Below are 25,796 nucleotides of genomic sequence, written 5' to 3'. Positions count from 1 at the left end.
TGGGTGGGCAAGGGACAAGGACCAGTGGCAGAGCAGGAAGTGGAGAAGGGAACTCTGGAGAGGAGTGCAGACCTGGAGGGGCTGGGGTCCGCAAGGCCACTTGTGCTGAGCAGGAGGCGGCAGAGGCGGACGGGAGAGGACCACGTCTCAGCTGGGGAAATGCAAGGCCTTTTGCTGGAAAGCTCGGCTTCAACTGTTTCCTTCTACTTCTGCTGTTACTATCAGAGTTCAGTGGAACATATCCGATGAGGAAGCTTGTGAAGAAATCGCCTGCATTCAGTGAGCCCCTGCCGGCTTCCCTGATGATCCTTCTCCCAACGCGGGTCTACTTCAACAAGGCGCAGCACCGTACAGAATCCAGCAGAGCATCTGCTGACTTGCAACTAGTCCTACATTTCTTTATTCTGTTTGCTTTCTTTTTATTTGCATTGGGGATCGAATGCAGGCCCTTGCATTTGTGAGGCAGGCAGTGGACTCACTGAGTCAAATCCCCAGCCCCCCCCCTTTTTTTTTCTTTTTTGGGGAAGAGGGATTTCCTTTTTGTAACGAAGACTAACAACACATTACTAACTTATAGAAAGACTTTTTTCTGTGCTTTTAAGTGATAACTTGCATTGCCTAAAATAAAACTAGGGTCATCAGTTTTTCCTGGGGTAAATGATCCTCAATAACTACTTGCATAAAAGTATGCTGAGTGACTATGTTTTAATTTTCTGAAAATAAGCATATTTGAAATATGCGTTGAGATTCTTGGCTTTATTGAATAGTTGGAGATACTCCTTATCCCTATGTTACTTTATGTTCTGTTAAAAAACTCAGAAACATATGTTACTGGGAAAGAAGATGGTAATTTATACGTTCAGTACATTTTTATCAGTATATATGTAATACATTATACTGGCACTTGGTAAGGGTGTTCACAATTTATGTGCTATTATTAAGTATCTTTATAAGTAGTAATTTCAACTCTATCCTTATTGTTGGCCAATGTAGCCTGTTCCATATGAACATGTAGACGTAGTTTTAAATTTTATCCCCCAAAACATGCCAACGTAAGAAAGTACTTGCAGTTTTGAGGAAGTGATATGCAATTTTTATCTACTAGAAGTTTATGCAATAAATTCAGAATGCGTTTGTTACTTTCCACATGCCTGCTCTGCTCACCCCATTTTCTGTTATTTAGTTGTTTAGTGAGCTATTTGGTTTAGATAAAGATACATTGCCATGGTGATAAAAACTGTTCAAGAGAACTGTGAAAACATCAATGAGTCAGATACGCAGCTGTTATTTTCTGCATCGCATCAGTAGTAGGTGAAGTTGATATTCGCTGTTACTCTTTGGAAACTGGGATCCGTATCCATCCGTATCTGCGGACGCTATCCGCATTCCCTGCTTCCTGGCCCTATCTTCACCACTGGCAGCAGCAACACTGAGTCTTTCTCAAGTTGTATCTTTCTTCTTTCTGCTTATGCTTCTTATCTGAAATTTTATCAGTCTTATTTTTCAGCACTCACAAAAAAGTCTCCACAGCTAAAGATCCAAGCTCTTCAAATTCTGCTTGCCATATAATTGGGTCCATACAGGACACGATTGTTCGCTATTTGTCACTGTGTAATCGGGAAGGTCTTTGCTCTAGTTTCCGAGCGGTATGTTTTTCATTCCTTCCAAACCTCCACTGACAGCACCTTCTGTGTTGATATTTTTATCTACATTCTGTTCGTGGCAATTTAGGTATTTTCTAAGGCGATTTTGTTTTTTTGAAGGGAATTGATGACTCCTTTTTGCCTTTTCCTTTGAAATAGAATCCATGTAAATTTCATCCTATACCTGACTTACAAGCAGATAACTTCTTTTTCTCTTTCTGAGAACTGTGGTGTGAAGAATTTCACAGCAGGCTGATTATATATCAGTTACCTCTGTTGCACCTAATTTAAGGAATTTAGATTTCAAGATAAGGATTATTGAGTTGATTAGAATTCGATGGATTTTTTTTTTTCATTTTTTGAGACAGGGTCTCACTATGCAGTTCAGACTGCTCTAGAATTCACTATGTAGCCCAGGCTGGTCTCTAACTCACAGTGATCCTCCTGCCTCAGCCTCCCTCCCAAGTGCTGGGATTACAGGCATGCGCACCACACCCAGCCAGTGGATTTTTTGACCGTCAGTTGACACTATAATAAGATGACACCTTTGGAAATCTTGAGACGGCTGTAAGCCTTTTGTATACAGAATAATGACAGTTCAGAGGAGTTCCTCTCCACTCCTTAGAATCTGTGATTATGTTATATTGCATGACAACATAGAAATAAGGTTGCTGGCAGAATCGTTTGCTAATCAATTGACCAGGAAAGGAGGTGAAGAAAAGGAAATTGTCATAAACTATCCTGAGAATAAAATACAACTACCCGAGTCACTGAAAGCAGAGTATTTCCAGTCTTGTGATGACAAAAGAAGAAGGAAAGACCTCGTGTGTGACCAGCACTCAGTTGGTCACCACTGGCCTTGAAGATGTCGGGCAGCGATTGCTGGGTTTGAAGATGTCCCCAAGCCAAGGAGTGCAGGTAGCTTCTAAAACCCAAGAAGAGCTTTGAACTTATAGCCAGAAAGAACATATGAATCTCCATCCTACAACCACAATGCACTGGATTCTGCCAACAACTAAAAGAGCAAAGCTTTCTAGAGCTTCAGGAGAGGAATGTGGTTTTGCTGATATCTTTGAGCGTCGTGAGACTTCTGACCTGAAGAACTGTAAGTTCATGAATTTGTGTTATGACAATAATGAGGAGAAAATACACTGGAATGAACAGTGTCACTGTGATGATTCTTGCTTGAAAAAGAGCATTCAGAGGATCAAGTCTCTTTGCTCAATTTAACAGGCAAGACACTCATAGAGCTCACCCCTATCAACAATTCCAGCTACATCTTCCAACTTTTTTATTTTAACTTCTACTATAGTTTTATAAAAAATAGTTATGCTCTTTAAGAAGAAGTTTTCCAAGTTACTTTCTGTGCTTAGGAAAATCTCTGTAGCTTTTCTGACTATTTCTCACCACCACCATGATTTGCATCACTTGTTACCTCCCGTGCGTGCACCTGCTTCTCCTACTGTCACTCTTCCTGCCATTCCCGCTCAGATTCTAAGGCCGCGACTTACAGCCTCCAGTAAAGATGTCTGATGAGTCAACCACTCTTAACCTCAACAAAGATACTCTATTGTCTTTTGAAATGTGAGGGAAAGTTCATCTTTTAGCCTTGTATCTGCAGTTTTCATGCATGTGCATGTGCAGGAAACAGCGTGCCTCGTGTCTGAATTGATTTGGGTTTATATGGACAGACCTGACTTTATAGCTGATCTCTAGGGTCACGTGATCAGTCCATCTCCATAGTCAGGTAGGAATTAGAAACATTGAATGAGACTGATTACTTGAAATCTGTAGTTTTGTCTCTTCATGGACTTAAAAGCTTGCAGAATATACTCAATGGTGTTGTTTTTATGACAATGGCATTTAAACATAAAAATAAATAGCTCTCTTTCCCATTGATAATTATTCCTGAAAAATATGCTTCTGGACATGTCTCTAAGAAGAGTTAATATTGGTCTTCATGTGATGATCAAATGAGAAGTCAATATTATCGTGCAAAAAAACATAGGAGATCCTAGAGTTTGCAAAGCAATGCAGATTGAGAAAAAAATGTGGTGCAGCTGTATCCACAGGTGATGTTGACTGATTAGAAAGGGCCAGAGGAAAATCACTGGGGGGAGGGAGAGAGGAAGTACCCCCAAATCATCGTGGACACTGTTGGGACCATTTCAGTCCACTTTCTTCTCTTGCTTTGCAGCATTTTCTGTTTGGGGTCAATTTCAGCCTCCTTGCAGAATGGTGATTGGGGTCAGTGAACCGAGAAGCTGCTGTGTCTGCCCCTTTCAAATGGCTGCATTTCTTCATTTGGGGGGCATTGGTCACATAAATCTGTACTTATTTGTGCAGAATAAATGCAGTGAAAATATTGATTTAGCATAATGTATTACAAGTATATGAGTATATAATTAAATATGTCCATCCACAATTTCTTCATCCTTAGTAGTACTTGATTTAAAGAAACTCTTTCAAAAATTAATTTTTTAAAAAAGCTTTTTATTAAAGATTGCAAACATACATGACAATAAGAAATGAAGATACTAAATAAAAATTTCAAATATACATGTATATGACAGCAAAAATGATATGAAATAAACAAAAATTTATGCAACACAGACTGATAATCCAATTACATTATTAATTTGATATGATCTTCAAACATTATATGTTCTTTCTCATTTTCTTTTCATATAATGTTTTCGAAATAACATATTTACAAATAAAACAAAGTTAGATATTATAGTTGAGAAACTGTCCTCAAAATTTTATGATTGATAAACTCCTCAGTTTTATTAATTTGATAAATATTGTATGCTTGTTGATTGTATCACTTATATTTTCTAACAAAACTTCCCACAGAAAATATACTTATATTTGAAATCCAAAAACAACTAAAAGAGTTCACATTTTTAAGATCAGATTTTTCTGTTTCTATTTTATTATATCCCATACTTCTTTTTATTATATTTTTATAAGCATATTGATAGGATTTAACACCAATACATATGTAATATTCTTCCCAAACAAATGACTATGAATTAAACATGTAATTTAGAGAAATCATAAGATTGGCAGAGAAACTATCGATATGCCAAATGTGCAAAAATTAATTTAAAAAATCTCTCGCTCATCCTTCCATTTAGAAATTATTTGAAATGAAACAGTAGTCCATACCTGCACTCAGTTCAGAACTCTATTTGAGCTAACACTCTATGTTTAACAGTTTGATTTTGAAAATTGAAATATGAAATTGGATGCCTTGAACTTGCACATTTATTGCTGCAAATTCATGAAATTAAATCAATAAATTTAAAGGAAAGCTAAAGAAGGTGATAATGAGTTGGCTCATGATAACATAAACCATTGGTGTTGGAAGAGGAACGTGCAGACATCAGAATGATTCAACAGTTTTAATTAAGGCAGCAGTGAGAAGTGCACTCCTAGGCAGCACACACAGTGACATAATGTTTCTTCCCTTTCCTACTTTTGAAGTAGCTTCGCCAGATGAGCTGCTCTCTTCAGTGTTCCGGGTTTATTCTATAAACTCTGATGGTTAACACCTAAAACACACAAGAAGCAACATCATAACAAACAAGTCATTTACAGTGTCAGTGTCTGATTACCCAGATGCATGCTTCACACCAAATTAAATGATACATTGCTGTCACTTAGTAGGTTATTAATCGCACATGTGAAACTCTTAATCTGCAATATTTTGGCACTTGCATTCTATGCTAAATTCGCTATGGTTGCTGTAGATGGCACCTCTTTGATCTGGCCAGGAGCTAATTAAACCAAGTGATCACATGGGACCAGGCCATAGTTAAAAATACAAAATACTCTGTCATTGAAGAAATATCAAAGAGCAGAAATGCCAAATAAATTTTTACTTTTGTATAGTTTCATAATTTGTAAGATGCTTTTGTAACAGGGGAGAGAAAAAATGATCAAGATGTAGTATCTACACGTGCTAATTCACAAAGACAGTTACAATTACTATGTACAGAAAACGTACTAAACATGATTTTTTTGGAAAAGCTACTGGAATGGATGCTGACTATTTTAGAGCCTGGCACTGCGAGTATTTTCAAACATACAACAAACCAAATAGAAGGGATGGGAACGAGGTAGAGAGAAGGCCTAGCAGTAGTGCATCGTGGGGCCCTGGCCGACTGCAGATGAAAGATCCTTTCACAGCCATCCAGCCCAATCAACATGCAAGACACATTGCAGTACTGCAGTGCAAGGGCTCCTCTGCCTTTCTATCATCAGTTAGCTCACCTAAATTTCCTCAGGCAGGGATCAAGTTCTTTAACGTATTTTGAAGCTTACTCTTGCTCTGTAACGAGAGCTACATTGTTCTTGCCTAAGACGGGACTAGAGGAAACCTTGGTAAAGGGTATTCTCTAGTTTATGAATAAAGAAATAGAAATAAGTTTGTAATTTCCTCTTGTTTCCGTTTCTTAACTTTTTTTTGTTGGCTCATTTGTGCATGTTGCAAGTTCTAAGTGAACTGTGTAGGACGGATGGGACTGGGTAGTTCTCTGGAGAACAGTGCGGGAGATCAGTGATGAAACCTGCCTGGGGGCAGTGAATTCAGAGAGCAGCAGAAGCAGGTGGTTGGCTATTGCTTCTTCCTCAGGGAACTCACTTATTCAACCGTGTACCGCAGCGTCCAGCATAGTCTCCTACTTCAGTGAGGGCAGTGGATAACTGTGTTTCTAGAATGCCACCCCTTCAGGGCCATGCAACCACTCTTGGGGTGGAGGGTCCGAGCAGGCTTCAAATACCAACCCCTTCTTTTTAAACGCGTTCATCACGAGTATCTACTTTACCTTTTCACCTGAAAACCTCATGTCCAACTTAAAGGAAAGAAGTAGGAGGGGAAGAAAAAGGAAACCTTTGTATTTTTGGCTTTGTTTTTTGCTGCTGTAGGACACATAGAGATGGACTTAACATCTCATAGATGATTCAGACTTTAACACAAAATGGAAGCATTTTAGTTCTTTTTAATTTTCCAATATGTTCTCCATGATTATTACACCAAAATATTATGATAGAAAACTTTAAATAACCCAAAAGTCTAAAAGAGATAATGAAAGTTGTCTACAATCCATCAGTCCATAAATTTCTGCTTTTAATAAGGCCCAAGTCTCAGCATACTTCAATTACGTTGACATGAAAACACTGCCTGACGTTTAAGAAACAGAGTATTAGTTATCATTAGTAAATAGTAATTATGATCACGGTTCTTTTTTAATGATAGTGATTCTTATATGTGATTTTAACTTGTTAGATTGTATGGACTTTAGGAAAATGTCATAGTTTACAGAAATTCTCATATTTTGGGACAGTTATATTTATTGCATGTGTTGCTAACATTTTTATGCATCAGTCTCTCTATATCTCAGAACATTACACTACATATATATAAAAGTAAAAATATCTGGTTAAGACATAGCACTTTAAAAAGTCATAACATAAAATTTGAAATTGTCCTGTGTATATGAAATGCTTGTAAACGTATACTAGCAGTGAGATGACTATATTCCACCCCCCAAAAAATTAGGCATTATACTTTAGAAAAAAATGTCCTTCCTATTTGATAGAGAAAAACTGTGGCCTTGTTGTGGGCTGGGACAGGGTCAGTCCTCAGAAAGCTCTCTGTGTTCCAGAGTGATCTGCTGATGAGCTCTGCGAACTAATGAGACAATAAGGACCCCACCTGCATCTGTGAGTCCATCCACTGATGGATGCAAACTTTCAGGGCATCACTGGGAATGTTGTTGGGTGCAGCCCCGTTGACAGTGGTGACCTCAGGGACAGTGGTCGTCCCTGGTCCCTTCCTCTCTGGCTCACTTCCTGCTTTCTCTGCTTGCTGGTGACTGCAAAGTTAGAGTCCTTCTTCTGCCTAAAAACAAAGAACCACGGACTACAACGCCTGCAACCATGAAACACAACACATTCTCCTCCTTATAGTTGGTTATGTCAGATATCTGTCAACACACAACAGAAATCTGTTTAACACAAACTTATTTCTTAAATGTGTACTTTGGCTATGGATTTTTAAAAAAAAATATTTTGTCACTTTTTTCCCCCTTTCTTTCAACTTCCTATTTAAGAAATTGCCATCTAATAATTTGATAGATACTAAAAATTGTTTGCAAAGCTGATTCTTTTCCAGCTTTTTATTTGACTTCAAAATTAAAAAATGAAAAATTCTCTCTATATAAGTATTCATCCAAATATTCAGTATATATTTTGCAGAAAACACATGTAGATAAAAAAAATCAAACAGAAGTGTTCATTAAGTGTTGTCAAAAGTCTTGTTCTAGAGATACTTCTGATATTATTTGAAAATTTCACTCCACTCTATCATTATGATCATTATGCATTTTTTTTTCTGCTTTGGATGAGTACTCAGGTAACCTAAAGATTGTCATATAACTTAAAAATCAAAGATCTTACCAGGTGTGAGGGTGTGTGTCTGTAGTCCAAGCTACTCGGGAGGCTGAGGCAGGCAGATTACTTGAACCCTGGAGCTCAGGGCCAGCCTGGGCAATATATCCAGGATCCAACTAAAAAAAATTATGAGGCTTAAGTAATTATTGCAAAAAATACAAATTATCGGGAGGTACAAAAGCAGGAAGAGATCTAAGATGCTTAGTGTTCATTCTCAGATTTTTCTATTTGTTGCATCCTACAAATTCTGACACTGATTAACACATGAGATCCTTAAATATTGTACATCCTTGTAAGGCAGGTTTGTCTTGGTAAATTTTGGAAGCTGTAACAAAATACCTCAGACTGGACAGCTGACAAATGACAAAAATGGAATTTATTCTCACAGTTGTGGAAGGACAGGAGCCCAAGTTTGAGGTAAAGAACATGTAATATTTAGTGGTTGCCTGTTTTCTACTTCCCAGACAGAACTTTCTCTGTGTTTGCCCATGTGACAGGCAGTGGGAGCCAGCTCCTTCACACCTTTTATAAGGAAATTAATCTCATGATGTAATGTTTTCCTAAAAGCCTCCACCTCATAACATAATCACGTCATTGTTCAAAATTTTAACGTTTAAAATTTAGAGCCACAGAGCCTTAAAACCATAGCAAAGTTATTTCAATTTAAAAATATTTCTGTTCAGTTTCTCTGGTAGTTACAGAGCTCATGTGACATTCTCCCAGGCATCCTATCCCATAGCCCAGAGATTCATGTTTTATCACATGAAAACTATAAAAGAACAAGCACAGGGCTGGGAATTTAGCTCAGTGGCACCGTGCCTGCCTCGCAAGCACAAGGTCCTGAATTCAATCCCCGGTACCAAAAACAAAAACAAAAATTAAAAAAACAAAGAGAAACAACAAATAGACCAAGCATATTCTGCTGAAGCCATGGACCGACTCTCTTGAGACTATACCATTAGTATGTTTGGAAAACAGCCTACTAGTAGCATGCATTCAAGGGGTTCTGATAACATCATCGTGTTCCTTCTTCCAGCCATGTGGAAACTGTGGTTTTGTGGTTCCTTCCACAGGTGTTTCTTGAAATGAGTACAACACTAACACCTTGACTGTATCTTTGGAGAGACCCTGGGCCAAAGGGACCCCGCTGAGACCTCTCTCAGAGTCCTCCTAAGACTTTCTACTTGATCAAAATTCCAAGTTACTGTAGCCCAACCTTGTTGGCTTCCTTGCTACCTCTCTGACTTTTCTTCTACTATGCTCCTTCTTACTTTGTTTGTTTCAGGTTCATTGGCCTTTACATTCAAAGACACATTTCTCTGTCATGGATTAGATCTGAAATGTACCCCAAATCCTCCTGGGTTTGGAAGGTGATCAGATCATGGAAATGCTACATTTATTGGTGGATTCATTCACTGATAAGTCTGTAGCTGAATGTGCAGTTAGGAGGTGGGCCTGGTGGGAGGTGGGTCACTATGGGGATGACCTGGAGGAGTATATTCTTGTCCCTGTCTCTTCCCCCTCCTGCTTCCTGGCTGCCACGAGGGAAGCAGTTGTCCTGTGGCAAGTCCTTCCACCATCATTCTGCCTTGCAGACAACCAATATGGATACAATTGTTTGAAAACCATGAGCCAAAACAAACTCCTCCTTTAACATTTTTGTGTGTCAGGTACTTGGTGCCAGCATTGGGAAAGTAACAAATAAAGGGAATTGGTACAGGTAGGGTTGTTGCTGTGACTATACCTGACTGGATGATTTAGAAACCTTTGGCAATACTTTCTGGGAGAGCTCAAAATGCTTTGGAGAAGTGGGCCAAAGAGGCACCAGATTGCTATAGGCAGAACTTGATGAGTGGTGCTGGTCAAGGCTTAGAAGACCAGATTGGTGTTAGCTAACAAGTAGCTAACAAAGGGCAATCTCATGATGTTCAGCTGGGAAGAAGGACTCCATTGGCAGTTGAAGTAGAGGTCATTTGTATTGCACTCTGGCCAAAAAGTTGTCTACATTTTGCCTGTGTCTTCACACTGTATGAAACTAAGTTTAAAGGTAGCAGAGTAATGGATCTGGCAGAAGAAAGTTCAAGGCAGCTGAATATTCAAAATGTGGAATGGGTACTGCTGGTTTCCATCTACAGTGAAAGTCAAGAACAAAAAGCAGATGTGGAAAGTACACAGGCAGAGCTGGGGCAAAGAAACACATGGCTGCTGAAAAGATAAGCAGTAACAGCATCCAAGTACTTTGCATCAGGAAAATTGGAGAGATGGCTGAAAGACATCTCAGTAATTAGCATGACCCTACCTTGTGCAAGTTCAAGGGCATAAAACTCTAAATCTTTCATTTTGGAAGAAAGTCTTGGAACTGTCTGGTCAGAATAGCTGGTAGGAAATTGATTCCTAGTGCTCAGCCATCCAGGCACTCAGAGACTGATGGATGCAGATATGATCCAGTGGGGCCTGACTACAGGTGAGGTGGCAGCAGATCTTGGTGTTAGCCACATGATGCTGGTTTTTCAGGCATGTAGTGTGCAAAAGTTATGGGCTCAGTGAGGTTTCCACACAGATTTCAAAGGGGGTTGGGCAGTACAGCATGAAGCTATGAGAGAGAAGCTGAAGATGGAATGGAGACCCACAAATTTGGAGACTCCAGGAGGATGGACAACTGCTTAGAAATACAACCAGAGTAAAAGAAAATCCATGTGGGTTATAATGGGCCATAGTAGAGTGGTGAGGTTGCCACCCATGGGCTGTATCCTTGAAAATTGGCCAAAATAAACTTCTATTCCTGTTGTGCCTTGTATCTAGATGTTCCCTGAAGCCTCACATGGTCATAAGTGGGGCTTTGGGGAGGTGTTTGGATCATGAGCGTGTGATGGGATAGATTGGTTTGCGTAGTTCTGGGTGTGAGAAATGGTAGGCCCACCCTGAGTGTGAGTGGCACCACCTAAATGGTTGTAGTTGGATGTATAAAAGGGAAAGGGAGGCTTGCTGTTGCTGCTCACTGTTTACTGGTCACTGCTTGCTGCTCCCGCCTCCATAACATGGACTGTCTCTCCACTGTAATGACCCTTTGCCATGAGGCTCTGCCTTGAAGGCAACAGACTATGGACTGAAACCTCTACAAGCTGTGAGCTGAAATGAACCTCTTCTCCTTTGAGTGTTGGATATTTTGTTCCAGCAATGAGAAAGTAACTCAGACATCTTCTTTAAGTTGCAGTTTTCAGTTATATTCATCCAGCAATGAGAAAGTATCCAATGTAATTCTCCACTCTTCCTATGACCTTCTATTTACTAATTTTTCTTTAGTATGTATAATTTACATTTACATTATTTTCTTTATTTGGTGTTTTTCTTATCTCTCTCCTTCATTAAGATGAAAGTTGTGTAGGGATAAGGATCATCTACTGCTGTATTCTGAGTATCTGAAACAGTACTAGAACATAGTAGATTTTCAGTCAGTTGATGAGAAATTCTGTCTGCAGTTTTTATGTGGACCATTTTTAGCCTTATCATTATTTGCCTTCCATGTCAAATGACTGCCATTAACTCAAGCTTTCAGTCAAGACTTGATTCTTTGTATTTGTACCCCTGGCCTGAAAAAAGAAATGGTGGTAGGTCAACTTAAAGACAAGCTGGTATTTAATGTCTCTGAGAAATTCTCTGCAATATGACTGTGAATTATAGTTACTGTAGACATAACTTGTACTTTGGATACAAAAATGAATAAATGTTATTTTTTTCATAATCTACTGTTTTACATAGTCCCTCTTTAAAAAGCATCCATTGAAGTTTCTAATACAGATATTTTTATTCCTCTATCTACCTGCCTACTTAGTCTTAAAGCCAAAACAATATTCTAGTAAAACTTTAGTTAATGTTACTTCACGAAAGTCTATTACTTTTTTATGGGAAAAAATAAGTCTCAGTAGTTTTCTGAACTTCTGAATTTTAAGTTCCACCATTTTAAAATATAAAACTACTAATTATATAAATATTATTATTCAGTCAATAAAATTACTTGTTTTGTTGATATTAGATTCCATTATTATCAATACTTATTTTATTATGAATAAGATGATGTTAAAATTACTAACGTGGTTGCAAGATAAGGCAATTCATAAAACCCACAGTTGCTAGATTGTGCTCTAAAGTGCTCCGGTTGCCACAGTAAACTCACATCAGTGGTATCGTGTATTTTGCATTTTCAAAAGAAACACAGAAACTTTCAGCATCTCTTGGACACCATTTGAATTATTATCTTAAGCTGGTTCCCAGTTCCAGCATGAGATTAGACTACATTCTTGCCAGTGATGTTATGTCTTAGTAAGGCTGATTTGTCTGCTATTTTCCACAATAGATTTTAGAAAATCAGTGCGGAATGTGAGAAATGAAGCTCCCACTGTCCAACCAGATTTCAAAGTTTGAGAAGTTGTGAGGTAATCGAGTAGAATACGTGACCCATAACTAAAAGACTGTGGTTATCGAAGAGTAATTTAACATATTTTTCTTTTAATTTACATATAGCAGCTTTCTTCCAATGACTAAGCATTAGGATATTAACAGTTATTATGTCCTATAGACCTCACTACTTGATAAATGAAACTATTAGAAGTTATTTTGTTTTGTTTTTCTTTTTGGCTGAGGGGCTCCACTGAAAATATCACTGAGACATAAAAGCTCTAGGAAATGACAACATTTGAAAACCTGAGAAATTGTTTTCTATTTTTGCTTTTATTATTTATTCTTATCTCTGATTTAAATTTTTATAACTATAGCAAACACTGTTCATAAACAGTGCTGCAATGAAGCTCTTAATGGTATAAACATTATTTATGAAAGTAAATCTGTGGTCCTGCTCCTAAAGACTTCTGATTTGTTTATTACCAATAAAACTTGAGAACAATATCCAATCTCAGCTTAGATTTGTAATAAACAATGATCAAACATTTTTAATAAAGAGCGAGGTTTTGATTTCCTGAAAGTATCAAAACATAGTTTTAAAACACTTTGGACCTGACAAAACTCAACTGAATATTGCCAAGACTCTTTTCTCTAATTTTTTAGGCTCTTGAGTATTTGCGGAGAAATTTAATCCTTATGTTTCTGATTCATTTACACTTAACTCCTCAGAATGTTGGTTAATTGCTACATCATTTAATATCCAAAGAGCTTTATGAAAATTTACAACTGCAGTTTTTTATAAATTATTCTTGAACTTCTCTTAACCAAATATTTAGGTTTTCTCCTCCTCCTCCTCCTTCTTCTTTTTTTAATAAATCATGTAAAATGGAATCTCAAATTTTACTTTAATTTTATCTAGTCCAGAAACCAAGTGGGAGTAAACTAGTACAATATTTTCAAATCATGCAGATTTACATTGTCCTTAGTGGAATATGCTGTTAATCATTACTGAGCTTAATAATAATAAAAAGTCTGTGCATGTTTCCTTTTAATGGAAAAGGTTTCATTCTGCAAATAAAATGGAATTGTCATAATTTTTCAAGTTCTCCTGGTGTATACATCTGACATAGTAACTGTTCTCAGTTAAGTGTCGCATTTTACCAAGAGTATTCAAGCCAACATCCTAACTTCTGTCACAGTACCTTAACTGTAATTAATAAATGCTGCCTGTATCTTCAAGAATGTGTCCTTCATTAAACAACAATAATGCAGTAAAAAACAAAAACTTTAAAAATACATTTGATTATGCCTGAAAAATACAACTGTTAATCGCATTGTGTTATTTGGCCTTACTTTAAAAAGTCCCCAACATAAGGCATAAAACAAAGTTACACTTAAAGCAAATAAATATAAGTAATCTTATTTAGATTCAACAGTCAGCTCACTAAAACTGTGTAGTTCCTTCGGATACACAAGGCAGTCTGGTAGCCTCAGGACAATTTACTAACTTGACTCATATGTAGTTGCCATTTTTAAGGGGAAAAGTGGTCAATTATTAGCAATTTCACAAGTTTGAAACTGTATCTACCTGTGAACTTGCAATATGGAAAGTTCTAGATCCACTTCTTCTTAAATCAGGAAGAACTCATTTTTGTATTTTAAAATGGTTATTCATATTATTACCATATTTTTCTAAGCCAAACATTTCTTGGTGAATGAGGAAATGGACTCAACACCTTGGTAGGTCGTTGCACTCTGTCCGTGAGGTCAGCAGCTTCTGCAGTTATTATACCAAACCTCGGTGAGGTCAAACTTTGGTTCCACTCATTCTTCTGTCTCCTCCACGTGTGCAGTCTTCACTTCAGGATGCACTTGGCTGTGACAGTGATGTTTCTACAGCCAGAAGGAAAGGGGAACGCAGTGCGGGAAATCCTGCTGGAAAGTCAAGCAATTCCCTCTGCTCGCATTTCACTGGCCGAAGAACATTACAGGAAAAATTACAGTGCCCTGCCAGGTGCCCTACCAGTGAGAGCAGGATGCTGGTGAACACCTCTATGAATCACAGCCCCAAAACTCCAAATTAGAGCTCTGAGAGGACGTGAAATCCACCATGGAACTGAACCTTAGCCTTAGCCTTCGAGGACTCCAAATACAATGAAAGCAGGGCCTGTAAGTTCTCATAACACTGAGTGCTGCATATACAAAGCCTTCTGTATGCTAAATCCAACACAGACAGTGAATAGCATAGGGTGGTGTGAGGAAAGAACATTTGTTCCACTATTTGGGTGGACCAACTTTTCTACAGTCAGACTTAATTAGCGCACCGTGCAGCAGGACTGGACCTTATAACTTCACATTGTGTTTGCTTCAAATGGTCAACTGACTAATTTTAATTCAATCAAGACTAAATAAAGCTGGTTGGGGATGTGGCTAAGTGGTAAAATACTTGCCTAGTGTGTGAGGTCCTGTGTTCAATCCCCACCACTAGGAGGAAAATAGCATTTAAGACTGAAAGGGGAAAAATAAACCTACTTGATGTTAGAGTGGGGGTTGGTTTGCAGTTAGCTGTACCCACCCACACATGCATTTCTTTCCCTTATTTCCCTTGCCTTTTATTTCATCTATATGATCTCAACTGACTGTGGAGTCAGAGCCAGGAGTAAGTAGATAGCAAGTAGATACCATCACAAAATTTATCATTTTATTTTGAAAGGGAGCAAATCATATGCACGAAGAGCCAGGACGACTTACTTGCTAGTCTGAGAAAATTCTTCAGAGAAAAAATTCTTACGTGCTTTGAAAATGACAAACAAAGCAACTCTGTGTTACAAAAAGAAAAGCCAGCATAAGCAAGATTATTTTTCAGGAGTAATGAATCATACAACATTTGATTTAGGAATAGAACACTAAATTTCTTTAAGTTGGCCAGTAATAATGAGCTTGAAAATTTTGAAATAAACTCTAATGATACATTTGAGAATCTCACAAACATCAACATTGCAACAGCCCACTGTTTATGTACATAGTTTTGCAATCATTTTCAACTTCTCCATTGAAAATTTTAGATCAGAAAAAGTGGCAGGATCACACTCACTTCCCATTGGTTATAAAAGTTCAAACCTTGTAAATCCATACTGAGCCCAAGGCACTGCAGGACTTTTCTTTAAAATACTAGTATCTTTGCTTGATTTAAGAGACATCTGATATTGTTATAGGCTGGAAAGCTAAATCATTGGAAAGGAATCTGAAACTCTTGCTTGGAGACCACCTTGCTGACATGGACAGTTGACAAAAGGAGTCCAGTGGACCCCAGGGAAACTTAGCCTCAGAGAACTCACCTGCAAAGAGGTCTCGTTGGCTTTATTTGCTCTCATCTGACCGCACTGGCTTTTCTTGAACAGTGCTTTTACTTTTAGATGTGATTATTTTACTCTCACAAAAGAGAAGTCACTAGGACAGAATCACACACCACCCCAGCAAAGACTGGGGCTACAGCTCAGAGGTAGGGCACTTTTCCAGGCTGCACAGGGCCCTGGTTCCATTGCCAGCACTGCGCAGGAAGTCACTTGCTACCTAGAAATTTAATTGCTCCTTTCTTTCCCAGGGTTGCTGAGATATATTTCCAGTCTGAACTCATAAATGAATTGTTAAAGATAACATTAAATGTATATACAAAATGACCACAGTGATTTTTCTTAGAAGTACTTCTTTGAACTGGCCACAATTTATTAATAATCGGTAGAACTTTGACAGTTATTCCCTCACAGTTTAATTTTTTGTAAAATAAGTTTTTATCACATTTAAGCCAATTGTTCTTTTCCATGACTGAGCTTTGGCCTACTATTTAGGCCCAGAAATATTTTTGTATTCTCTCCATGTCCTTTCCAGTCTTTTCTTGGCCTCTCTCCTTGTACCGTCCTGTTCTCCAGATGCTAGATCCTTGCCTGTGCGCCGTGGCTCGTACCTTCCGATATTAATCTTTCTAGCTCCTCCATGTGATACATACACTCTTTGCAGTGTTTTATGGAGCTCACTGTAGATTCCATGGCTCCCAAGGCATGACTATCCGGAGATACGATTCCACTTCAAAGGCCTAAATCGATTCCTTCTCATCTGCTGCCTGCAAATCCAGTTTCCACACTCCCCCTCAGCGAGAGGTCAAATAAATGATTTTGCCATCTTATTATTATCTTCTTCTATTCGGTTTCCCTTCAGTATGCTTTGTCATGGGCCTAAGGTGCCAGGGGCTCTTGTGCAACAGTTTCACATTTACCTGTCCATGTAATTCTATTTGCCACTGAGAGGGCAACTTCATTTTTCCCATATTTTATAATCTGTGGTTTTATGGATTCATAAACTAATCTGAAACTTCTATGTATTCGTACAAAGCCTGAATACTCCTAAAGGCCCCAAAACTCTCATGTATAGAAAGAACTTCCGCAAATTTATAGTTGTCTTGAACAGCTTTTTTCAGGTGAGTAGGTATAGGGAAAGGAAAGGAGATGTTACCAGAACCCCTGCAGTGCCCTGGTTTCCTGTGAGCCATAACAGCACAAAGGCTAATTAAAGAATAAAGGTAGGAAATGAAATTTAGAGAAAAAAGCTGGGTCTTGGGCCTGGTCAGTACTGCTCTGGGCAACAAAGACAAAAGCATCACTATTTATTGGGTTCCTAGAGAGATCAGATGACTCAGAGGGCAGCAGCAATCCTGAGTTGATTAATCGGAGGAAGAATCAGCTGTCTCAGAGGGTGGTGGTACCATGATGATGAAGGTCTTATGCTGATGAGCATTTTAGGTTAATGAGAAGCTTATGTTGGTTAGGATGGTGAGAGGAGCAAACCATTCTTAAAGCAGTAGGTGGGATGAGTTAAACTGATAAGGAACTTGTCCCTCCCCAGGTCAAACCATTCTCTTTTTGTATTCCTACTCAGTTCTCAAAGAACCAGGATGTTCTCAGCTGATGTAGTCTTGTCCTCGAGCATCACAGCATCAGGGACCACTGAGGCCTCAGCTGAGACTGGAGGCAAATTGAACTATGTTTTGGCATACCCTGCTGGTCCACAGCAAGAAGACTAAGCCTCAGACAGCCCTAATCATAATTGTGAAATGACTTTTCCCCCCAAATTATGTAGAAAGGCTCCCAGCAAGTAGGAAATTCCACTACTTGAACTTTTTTTTTAGACATATGCTGTGAGATGAAATTAGATAATGTAAGTGAAAATTTCCTGCTAATTATAAAGTAGTTTAAGATCTACTAATTTCAAATGTGCCTTCTATTAATATCTGTTGCTGTCCTGAAGTTGTAACTATAGCTGCATCTCTATTTCTTACTTGCTACAGGCTTAATTTTAAGATACGTAATTTAAAAAGTATTGGTTTAGTCTTTGCGTATATTTTGACCATTTTTCTTGTCCTGATATGTAGTACTTGAAAACAGCAGTTAATACTGTGACCATATTACAGCATATCATTTCCCCTATTAGCATAATTATTAGTAAATTGTTTTCAAGTAATTTTCTCATATCTCATTTTTCAAGTAAGTACTTTGAATATTTTAGAATATATTTGTGCATTACTAGGCACAATGTTTTCCTCTGTTTTTTTTTCCCCGTCATCAAAAGGTTGGTAAGAAACCATTACAGGAGCAACCAAATATTGATACCTTGTACAGAACAAATATACTGTGGACTGAATTGTGTGCAGTGAAAATTCATATGTGGAAGTGCTAACAACTAGTGCTACTGTGTTTGGAGACCAGGCCTTTAGAAGATAAGAGTTAAGTGAAATCATGAGGGTGGTGCACTAATCAAGCATGTTAGTGTCCTTCTGAGATGGGATGGCAGGACATTCCCGCTTTCTCTTTCTCTTTAAAGACAGCATGAGAAGCAGCTGCCTGCAAGTCAGGGAGAGAGCCATCAGCAGACATGGAATCTACTGGTGCCTGATCTTGGACCAGCAGACTCCAGAAGGGTGAGAAACAACTATCTGTTGTTTCAGCCACCACTGTGTTGCTTTTTATTAAACTTTAAGGTGATCATGTATTTTTTTAAATTACAATCTTTATATTATATTCCAGTTAATTATATGCAGAAAAACAATTGCCAAGAAATTCTGAGCCCAAACTATTAGAGTCTTGTTACCTTGTTATTTTCATTGACCAATTTCGGTAATGTTTGGGGATTGCAAGAGCAAATCGAGCTGCTCTCCATGAAGCTGGTCCTAGCTCAAGTTGGCAAATGCTCAGTTGGATCTTTCGCAGGGGTAAAAGCACAGTAACAGCATCAGAAACCATTTATATATGCAATCATTTCCCTTTCAATTATAGACACAGCTGTAATTATTATCAAGTACTTTTAGCACTATGTTTGCCAAGGAAATAGAAAACAACAATGCTGCTTACAAAGGTCATTGGTTGCAAGACCATTAATGAGCTTTTCTTAGAAACTGATTTCTTTCAACTCGATCAGCCATGTCTCCTATGATGATTTAAGCATGACCCTTTAAAGTTTAAAGTCAAAACCAGGAGGTGCAGTATAAATCACTGAAATGTAAGTTGCCCTCAGTTGCATATTAGTGGTTTGAAAAAAATGACATGCTTATTCACTCTACTTTGGAAAATCCAAGAGCTCCTTCTGTTTTCCTCTTAGGCTGTATTTCTTCTGTTGCCTTTTGCCCTGATAGGCAATGACATACACAAATCATCCTTTGTGGACCAAGAATTATTCTAAGCTGGAAAGAGATATGAATAGGGATGATGTCATTGACTAGATCTATGTCACAGAAAAAGATGAAAAGAGTGTTTTTATTTTATTTGACCACAGTTTAAGTATTTAATCTTCAATATGTGTCACAGCAAAAGCAATGAAATATGTGTATTGATGAATTCTATGTACCCAGCACTGAGACAACAATGTTTCACGTATTTTTTTATTCTTTACAAGTTTTACAGATTAATTAATAGTAAGAGCACCACAATTTTAAAATAAGGAAAGTGAAACAGAATTACTTAAGTAACTTTTCCTCTGGAACACTGCTTATTAACAGTGGTGTCACAGTTAAATATTGACTTTATCTGGCTTCAATGTGCATGCTAGCTTCTTTTTTTCTTTTTTATGAAAACATAAAACAAATTTCACAGCAAAATAATAATATAATAACATTAAATAATACATGGTGCCTTGTTATCTTTAAAGTAGTTACTCAGGATTCAAGACATAAGCACAAAGCTTATAGACTGTATAGAAACTGGCGTCTTCATTAATACCAGCTAAAATGAAGAGCTGTGTCATGAGATCTCAGACAGGTCTGTGGAATACAGCAAAATACATTTCTAGAAAAATATAATTGACGTAAAATTCAGAGAAAGCAAAAACAAAAAAGCCTATTTTCATCCTGCTGCTTACTCTGTAGTTTTCACTGCAGCATGCTATAGTTTTAACATTGTTATCGTGGTGTAATCATGTGGTAAGCAGACCTGACATGCCAGGTGAGAGCCACAGATACTGACCCAACTCTCCATGAAGAGATATGGTCACTCTGGTAAGCAAGTTAGTTTCAAGTAAGTTGAAACCCAGAAGGGCCGGAGAGAAGGAAATTGGTTTCCCAGTAGATGGCAGCAAAAGGAAAACACAAGCAGGCTGTGTGCTAGTGTCTGGGCAATCGGGCAGAATCTGATTCAGACAAACAGCACATTCAGGATCAAAAGGATATGAAATTTGCCACATTAATCTCCAGTGACTTGACCGAACAGGAGAAGAAAGAAGATGTAATTGGAAAGTGGGGCGGCAGATATTCATGGTCACAGGGACTGTGTGGCCCGCTTGGGTAACAATCGCAGATCAGACTGGAGGCGATCCACCGATGTCCCACATTTAGAAGCAGAGCAGAAGGAGATACAACCAGAAGCATGACCAGTTAAGAGGAGGTTACAACTGGTTGAGTAACCCTTTCTGTAACAGAAACCAAGGGATAACTACGTAGCAAAGTGCATCTTACATCATTGTCTTAGTTTCTCTCTTCACTGCTAGGACAAATATCTGATATCCACAAATTAAGTAAGGAGAGGTTTCTTTCAGCTCACATTTGTAGAGCTTTCCGTTCAAAGTCGGCTAGCTCCAGGGTAGGGTGGTGTGGCAGAGGGGCGTGGCAGATGAGGCTTGCTTATGGCCCGGCAGGTAGGAAGCAGAAAGACAACATAGAGAGAGGGAGGGAGGGGGGGAAGAGAGAGAGAGAGAGAGGGAGAGATCGAGGGACAAGGGAGGGGGCATACCAATCTAGCCTTCCCCCAGCAGTAACACTCTTCCTATCCCCAGGCTTCACGTCCCAAATCCCATTGGTGGACTGATCCACCGACAAGTGCCACGCCCACGATCCCATCATTCCCCCCAATGCACCACCTCTAAGCACATGAAGCTTGGGGGATCATCCAGATAAAAGCATAAGAATCATACACAAAATCCATAATTTTCTTCCTAGCCTCAGTTCCCCTGTAAATTTCCATGTCCTCCCTCCCCTCTGCCAAGTTATTTTCACATCTATCCTAATAAAAATTCTAACCTTTCCCTCATCTCTACTTGTGTAATCCAATACTGTTCCTTCCATTTTTTGTGTATTTCTCTTCTTGGCCTTGACTTTGAATCCTTCTTTTATATCAGTTTGCAATTTTGGTCAGTAGCTAGATGACCCAGGAGATCCTCTAGTAGCTGTTAATTAATAGAGAGAGACAGTTAAAATTTGTCCCATATTATAGACAGCTAAGCGAGACAGAAATTAACAGGCAGTCAGGGAGGAATTGGGCCCCCAAGGAAGTCAGTGCAAAAGATGAAAACCTCACAATTGTGGCTGAGGGTGAATCTGAAGATGGCCAGGCCTCACGATGGAGATGGACAGCCTGGCCTGTGAGTCTCTTTGGAGATAAACAGCAGTTCGAGATTCCACTATGATCGGTACCATCTGGCCCAGTGGTCCCAGAGAGGCATCAGACACATAGGTGAACATCTGGACCCATACTCCCAACTCTTTCCAGGAATGTCTTTGTTCTTTCTAAGATCAGAAGTTATGGCTAAGCTAAAGTCAATGGTGTTTACTATCCACGCTTGTTGTGTAGTTTGTTTCCCTCCTGGACGGATATTAGCTAAGTGATTATACTTGTAACCCTACAGGTTAATAGTAGTTTGCTCCACATTGTACCCACATTGTGATTTTGCTGTATAAAATATGCTTGGAGAAAGAGTCTCTACAGCAACCTGCTTGGGGCCTTTTCTGTCTCTCTGGAGCCTTTCCTCAACAAACCTTTCTTACTCTTCCCCTCCTTTGTCCTTGAAATTCCATCTTTGCTACTAGAGGGCTAAGAACTTCGCACACCTGACCTCTGTCAGATGGGTAACTATGTGTTTCAAGTACCCCTAGGTCCATGGCAAAGAAACTTGGTTATGTCTGTTACCTGCCGATAACCTGTTCTGGTGTGTTACAGGAATCTCCTAGAATGTCAGGAGAGCCACTCTTAACCAGAACAGTAATCTTAAAGAATAAAAATTACTTACATTTTCTGGGGGGAATCCCTAGCAAGATAAAATTCTGCCTCCCCAGCCTTTGTTATTTAGATTGACTAGTGGAAGTGTTTCACAGTAAGAAAGAGACAAAACAGTTGTTCTTTTCTCCCCATTAATTTAACATCTTTCTGGTTCCATTTTAAAATATTCTGAATGAGTAAAACACAATTGAGAAAAAAGTGGTACTGATCTACTCCTACCTGATAAGGCATACATAGAGAATATCACATCACAGGGCTAATGCAGTGCCAATGAATGTGAGGAGACCCAGGCTTCCGAGTTCATAATTTCTCAACATGGGTGTATTGAGTCTGCTTAGTTTCTTTGTTGTTGTTGTTGTTTTTTTCAGTAAACAAATTATTCTCACAACTTACAGTAGGGGTCAACAGACTTTTTTTTTTTTAAACAAGGGCCAAGCACTGAACAGTTCAGCTGTATAAGGTGAGGGCAGCTTGAGGGCAGCTCCTAAAGTCTACCAGGGAGAAGGACAGTGGCACACACAAAATGCAGGGCAGCGTGCTGTCAGTGCTCCAGAAATCGCGATCTGGAGATAGGCAATAGACCCGATTTTGAAACATAAGCTACAGTTCCTGACTCTCCATTAACATTTCTCTTGCTGAGTTTTGACATTAAATCACTGCTCATGACTGTAAGGGAAGTTGCATGCCTAACTTTTATTATCATTGGCCAGGTTGCAAGCATTCGTTCTGACATCTCACCAGGACGACGTAGCTATCCATGACCATCTGACTCACTTCTTTCTTTAAGTTTTCCAGATAACAGTGTTTGGTCCAATGGCATAGTTAAGCGATTAGGAAAACAAAAAATTTTATCTCCCAATAACAATTTCTTCCTTCTCATCAATTTTCTGTATAAAACAGACTCACGAAAGAGCAGAATCGTGGAATTCTAGTTAGAAAGGGAAGTTAAAAGTCCGCTAGTGTCAAATTCCAATTTTTCAAAAGGGGAAATTGAGGTAAAGAAGTGTTCCCAAGAGAAGAGAACAAAACAAATCAACACACGTGACTCCAGAGTTGAGGTCAAGCCCTCTGACATCACTGTTCCCAACACCCCGCTGAATGTCTGTCATCATCACCCCATAACCAGGCCGGCAGGAGTCAACCGCAAGAGCAGCCCAACGCTCGGGTGCCACTGGGACCCAGCCATATTGGTTCACTGAGACTGACTCAGAACCACTTGTATTTCCCACGGCCTTGCCAACATATTGACAATTACTGAGCAAACCGTAAATGCCGGGCTGTAAGGTCTCGGGTCTCAAGTACGGGACAAGGAGAAGTTTTGCTCTCCTTTCTACCAACAGAGGCTGCACACTCACATCTTAATGAAAATGAAAAGTAAACCTCTACGAAGGCGCTTCACAGAGATCATAAAAAATAACCACCTGGCTCTGGTCTGCACATCAGCTTGTGAGTGATGGGCATAGCTTTTAGAAAAGTGAGTCACTGGGTCTTGATTATGGTGCATGGTGTGGTGATTGTGTGTGTGTGTGTGTGTGGTGTTTTCTCCTGTGAGTTTGTGGACCAGAGTGTGTGGAATGTGGTCCCCAGAAGGGTACCAGGACTGGATGTGAGGTTGCTAGGCAACTTTCCCTATTGTTTTAAACAAACAGCACAGAGCTGGCAGCAGCTGTCAGAGTTCCTGGCTCTTAAAAATAACAGAGCTGAAAACACAGAGAACAAAGGTCTTCCACAATAAATGGCAATAAATACCCGGAACTTTCAATGCCAGTAAATGCAGGCACTTGGATGTTAAGGCAATTAATAAGGTTAACAAACCTAAGAGGTCATTGGAATTCTTTGTTGTCAAATACTTCTTCTCCCCAGACACTTTCATTTAAATGGTAAGGAAATCTGAAAAGAGAAAGCTATGCTGTGATTCTGATAAATTACTCCACTAAAATCACCATTTTCTTGCTTGTGCATTATGATTTTAACAGGGAGAATTTCACCATGGGGAAAGAGTATAAACTTTACCTAAAACAAATTTTACATACCTAATAGAAAGAAAGTCTATCATTTATACTAAAAAAAATTCACTCAACTGTATCACCAAATACTCCCTCTTTTTTCCCTTTCTGTCCCTCCCCAGGCTTTCTTCCTACCTCTCTTTATCATGAGGTAGCTGCAGGCAGTGATTAAATAGACACACACACTCACAGAGCTGAGGTCTTATGTTACCTGTGAAATCGGAATAATCTCTGCGAGTTGCTCCAATGTCAATTCTTGGCTACGTTCAGGAGAGCGACACTAGAAAGGTTATAATCAGGCCACTTGGTACATTGTCTTATAGTCTCCTGTAAATCTGGAATTATTTCAAAATAAAAAGCTCAAAGAAACCAGGCAAATAATTTTTTAATATTTCAAAACTAGAGCTCTCTCCCAAAATAATAAATCATAGTCCTATGGGTCTAATCTCTGCTAAGTGCAAATGATTTTCTTTCCTCCCACTGATTTGGGCTTCATCATCTGTTTCAAAATAATTTGATAGGAGTAACAAGGACAGTTTTTGGCACAGTTTTTATAGATAGTTGGTCAATATTGATAGATGATTTTTAAAAATGTATTTGGGAATCCAACACCATTGTGAAATTTAAAATCAAAGAATCTTCTAGATGGACTTGAGATTTAAGCTTTTTTCCAACTAGGAACAAGTCTTCTCTGAGGCCATGCTTTTGAAGCTATGCATATCCATGTGTGTGTGTTCCAACTGTTTGTTCTGAAGTAAATACAGCTTTACCAGACATTCCAAAGATAGCCTACAGAGTTCACCTTTGTGCTAAATTTGCCCCATGATCACAGCGTGTACACAGCCAACATCAGAACCAGGAGTTTCCATGGGTACAAACGGAGTTCATGCCACACTAGCACTTATATGCAGCTGTCTCCAGGTATCAGGGATGGGTTGGTACCAGAATCGCCATTGGACAACAAAATACCCCATGCTTTAGTCTCTATGTAAAATAGCATATATTTTCATATAAACTGTTCACATTCTTCCATATACTTTAAATCACCTCTGTGGCTTCCTTCAAGTAAAATGTAAATATGATGTAATTCATAGTAGTTGTATTGCACTGTTTATGAAATAATGGCAAGGAAGAAAAAGTCTGTATGTATTCAATGCAGCTGCATTTTTTTCCTCGAATATTTTTCATTCATAGTTGGTTGAATCTGAAGATGCAGAGCCAGCTTGTGCAGGATCACCTTACGCATTCTTTTGACACCCCACCACCACCACCACCATGAAGGATTCAGAAATATTCTACACTCCAGAGACTCCCTGGGGCCACCACTTCCCCAGCTCATGAGAGGTGTGAAGACCTCATCTCCTCTTCAGTTTCTCACTCCTCCACTAGTTAGAAAATATTCCTCGATGTACCTTGACACCCTCTTCTGAAAATGATGTTTTTCTCTATTTGTGAACACTCGAGAGGAAGATTAAACTGTCTTTACATTTGCTGTAAAAAATCACTTCTTAGTGATCTAAGGTCTTTTATGATTCCTTTGTGCTTAAAGGATTTCTTTTTAGCTTTCCTTTAGTGTGGGATCCTCTGAAGTCCTCACCTTCTGAAGAAGTGGGCACTCTGAAGGGTGGACAGCAGGGGCTCGGACTGAGCGAGCTGCTCCTGTGTTTACAGCCCCTGGCCCCTTCCAGGGCGTGAAATCTGACCTCAGATCAGCAGGCATTAGATTCTCCGGGGACCATAGAGCCTAACGTGACTGG

The 25,796-nt window shown here is 39.0% G+C and overlaps 2 long non-coding RNA genes across 2 annotated transcripts in view; one reads left to right on the top strand and one right to left on the bottom strand.

The window, feature by feature from the left end:
- The window catches only part of LOC117284622, a 103,617-nt gene that overhangs the window by 4,060 nt on the left and 73,761 nt on the right, over window positions 1–25,796 (top strand). The window lies entirely within an intron of this gene.
- LOC104864761 lies at window positions 5,069–8,204 on the bottom strand. The gene is made up of 3 exons (XR_780984.1): window positions 8,109–8,204; window positions 7,366–7,551; window positions 5,069–5,200 (listed from the first exon to the last, which is right to left on the bottom strand). It is a non-coding gene; the product is annotated as an uncharacterized LOC104864761 (long non-coding RNA).

Source organism: Fukomys damarensis, unplaced genomic scaffold (assembly GCF_012274545.1).
Source record: "Fukomys damarensis isolate Sample0158 unplaced genomic scaffold, DMR_v1.0_HiC HiC_scaffold_38, whole genome shotgun sequence".
NCBI classification, from domain to species: domain Eukaryota; kingdom Metazoa; phylum Chordata; class Mammalia; order Rodentia; family Bathyergidae; genus Fukomys; species Fukomys damarensis.
The sequence above is the reverse complement of the archived record's forward strand: the minus strand, read 5'-3'. Positions and strand labels throughout refer to the sequence as shown.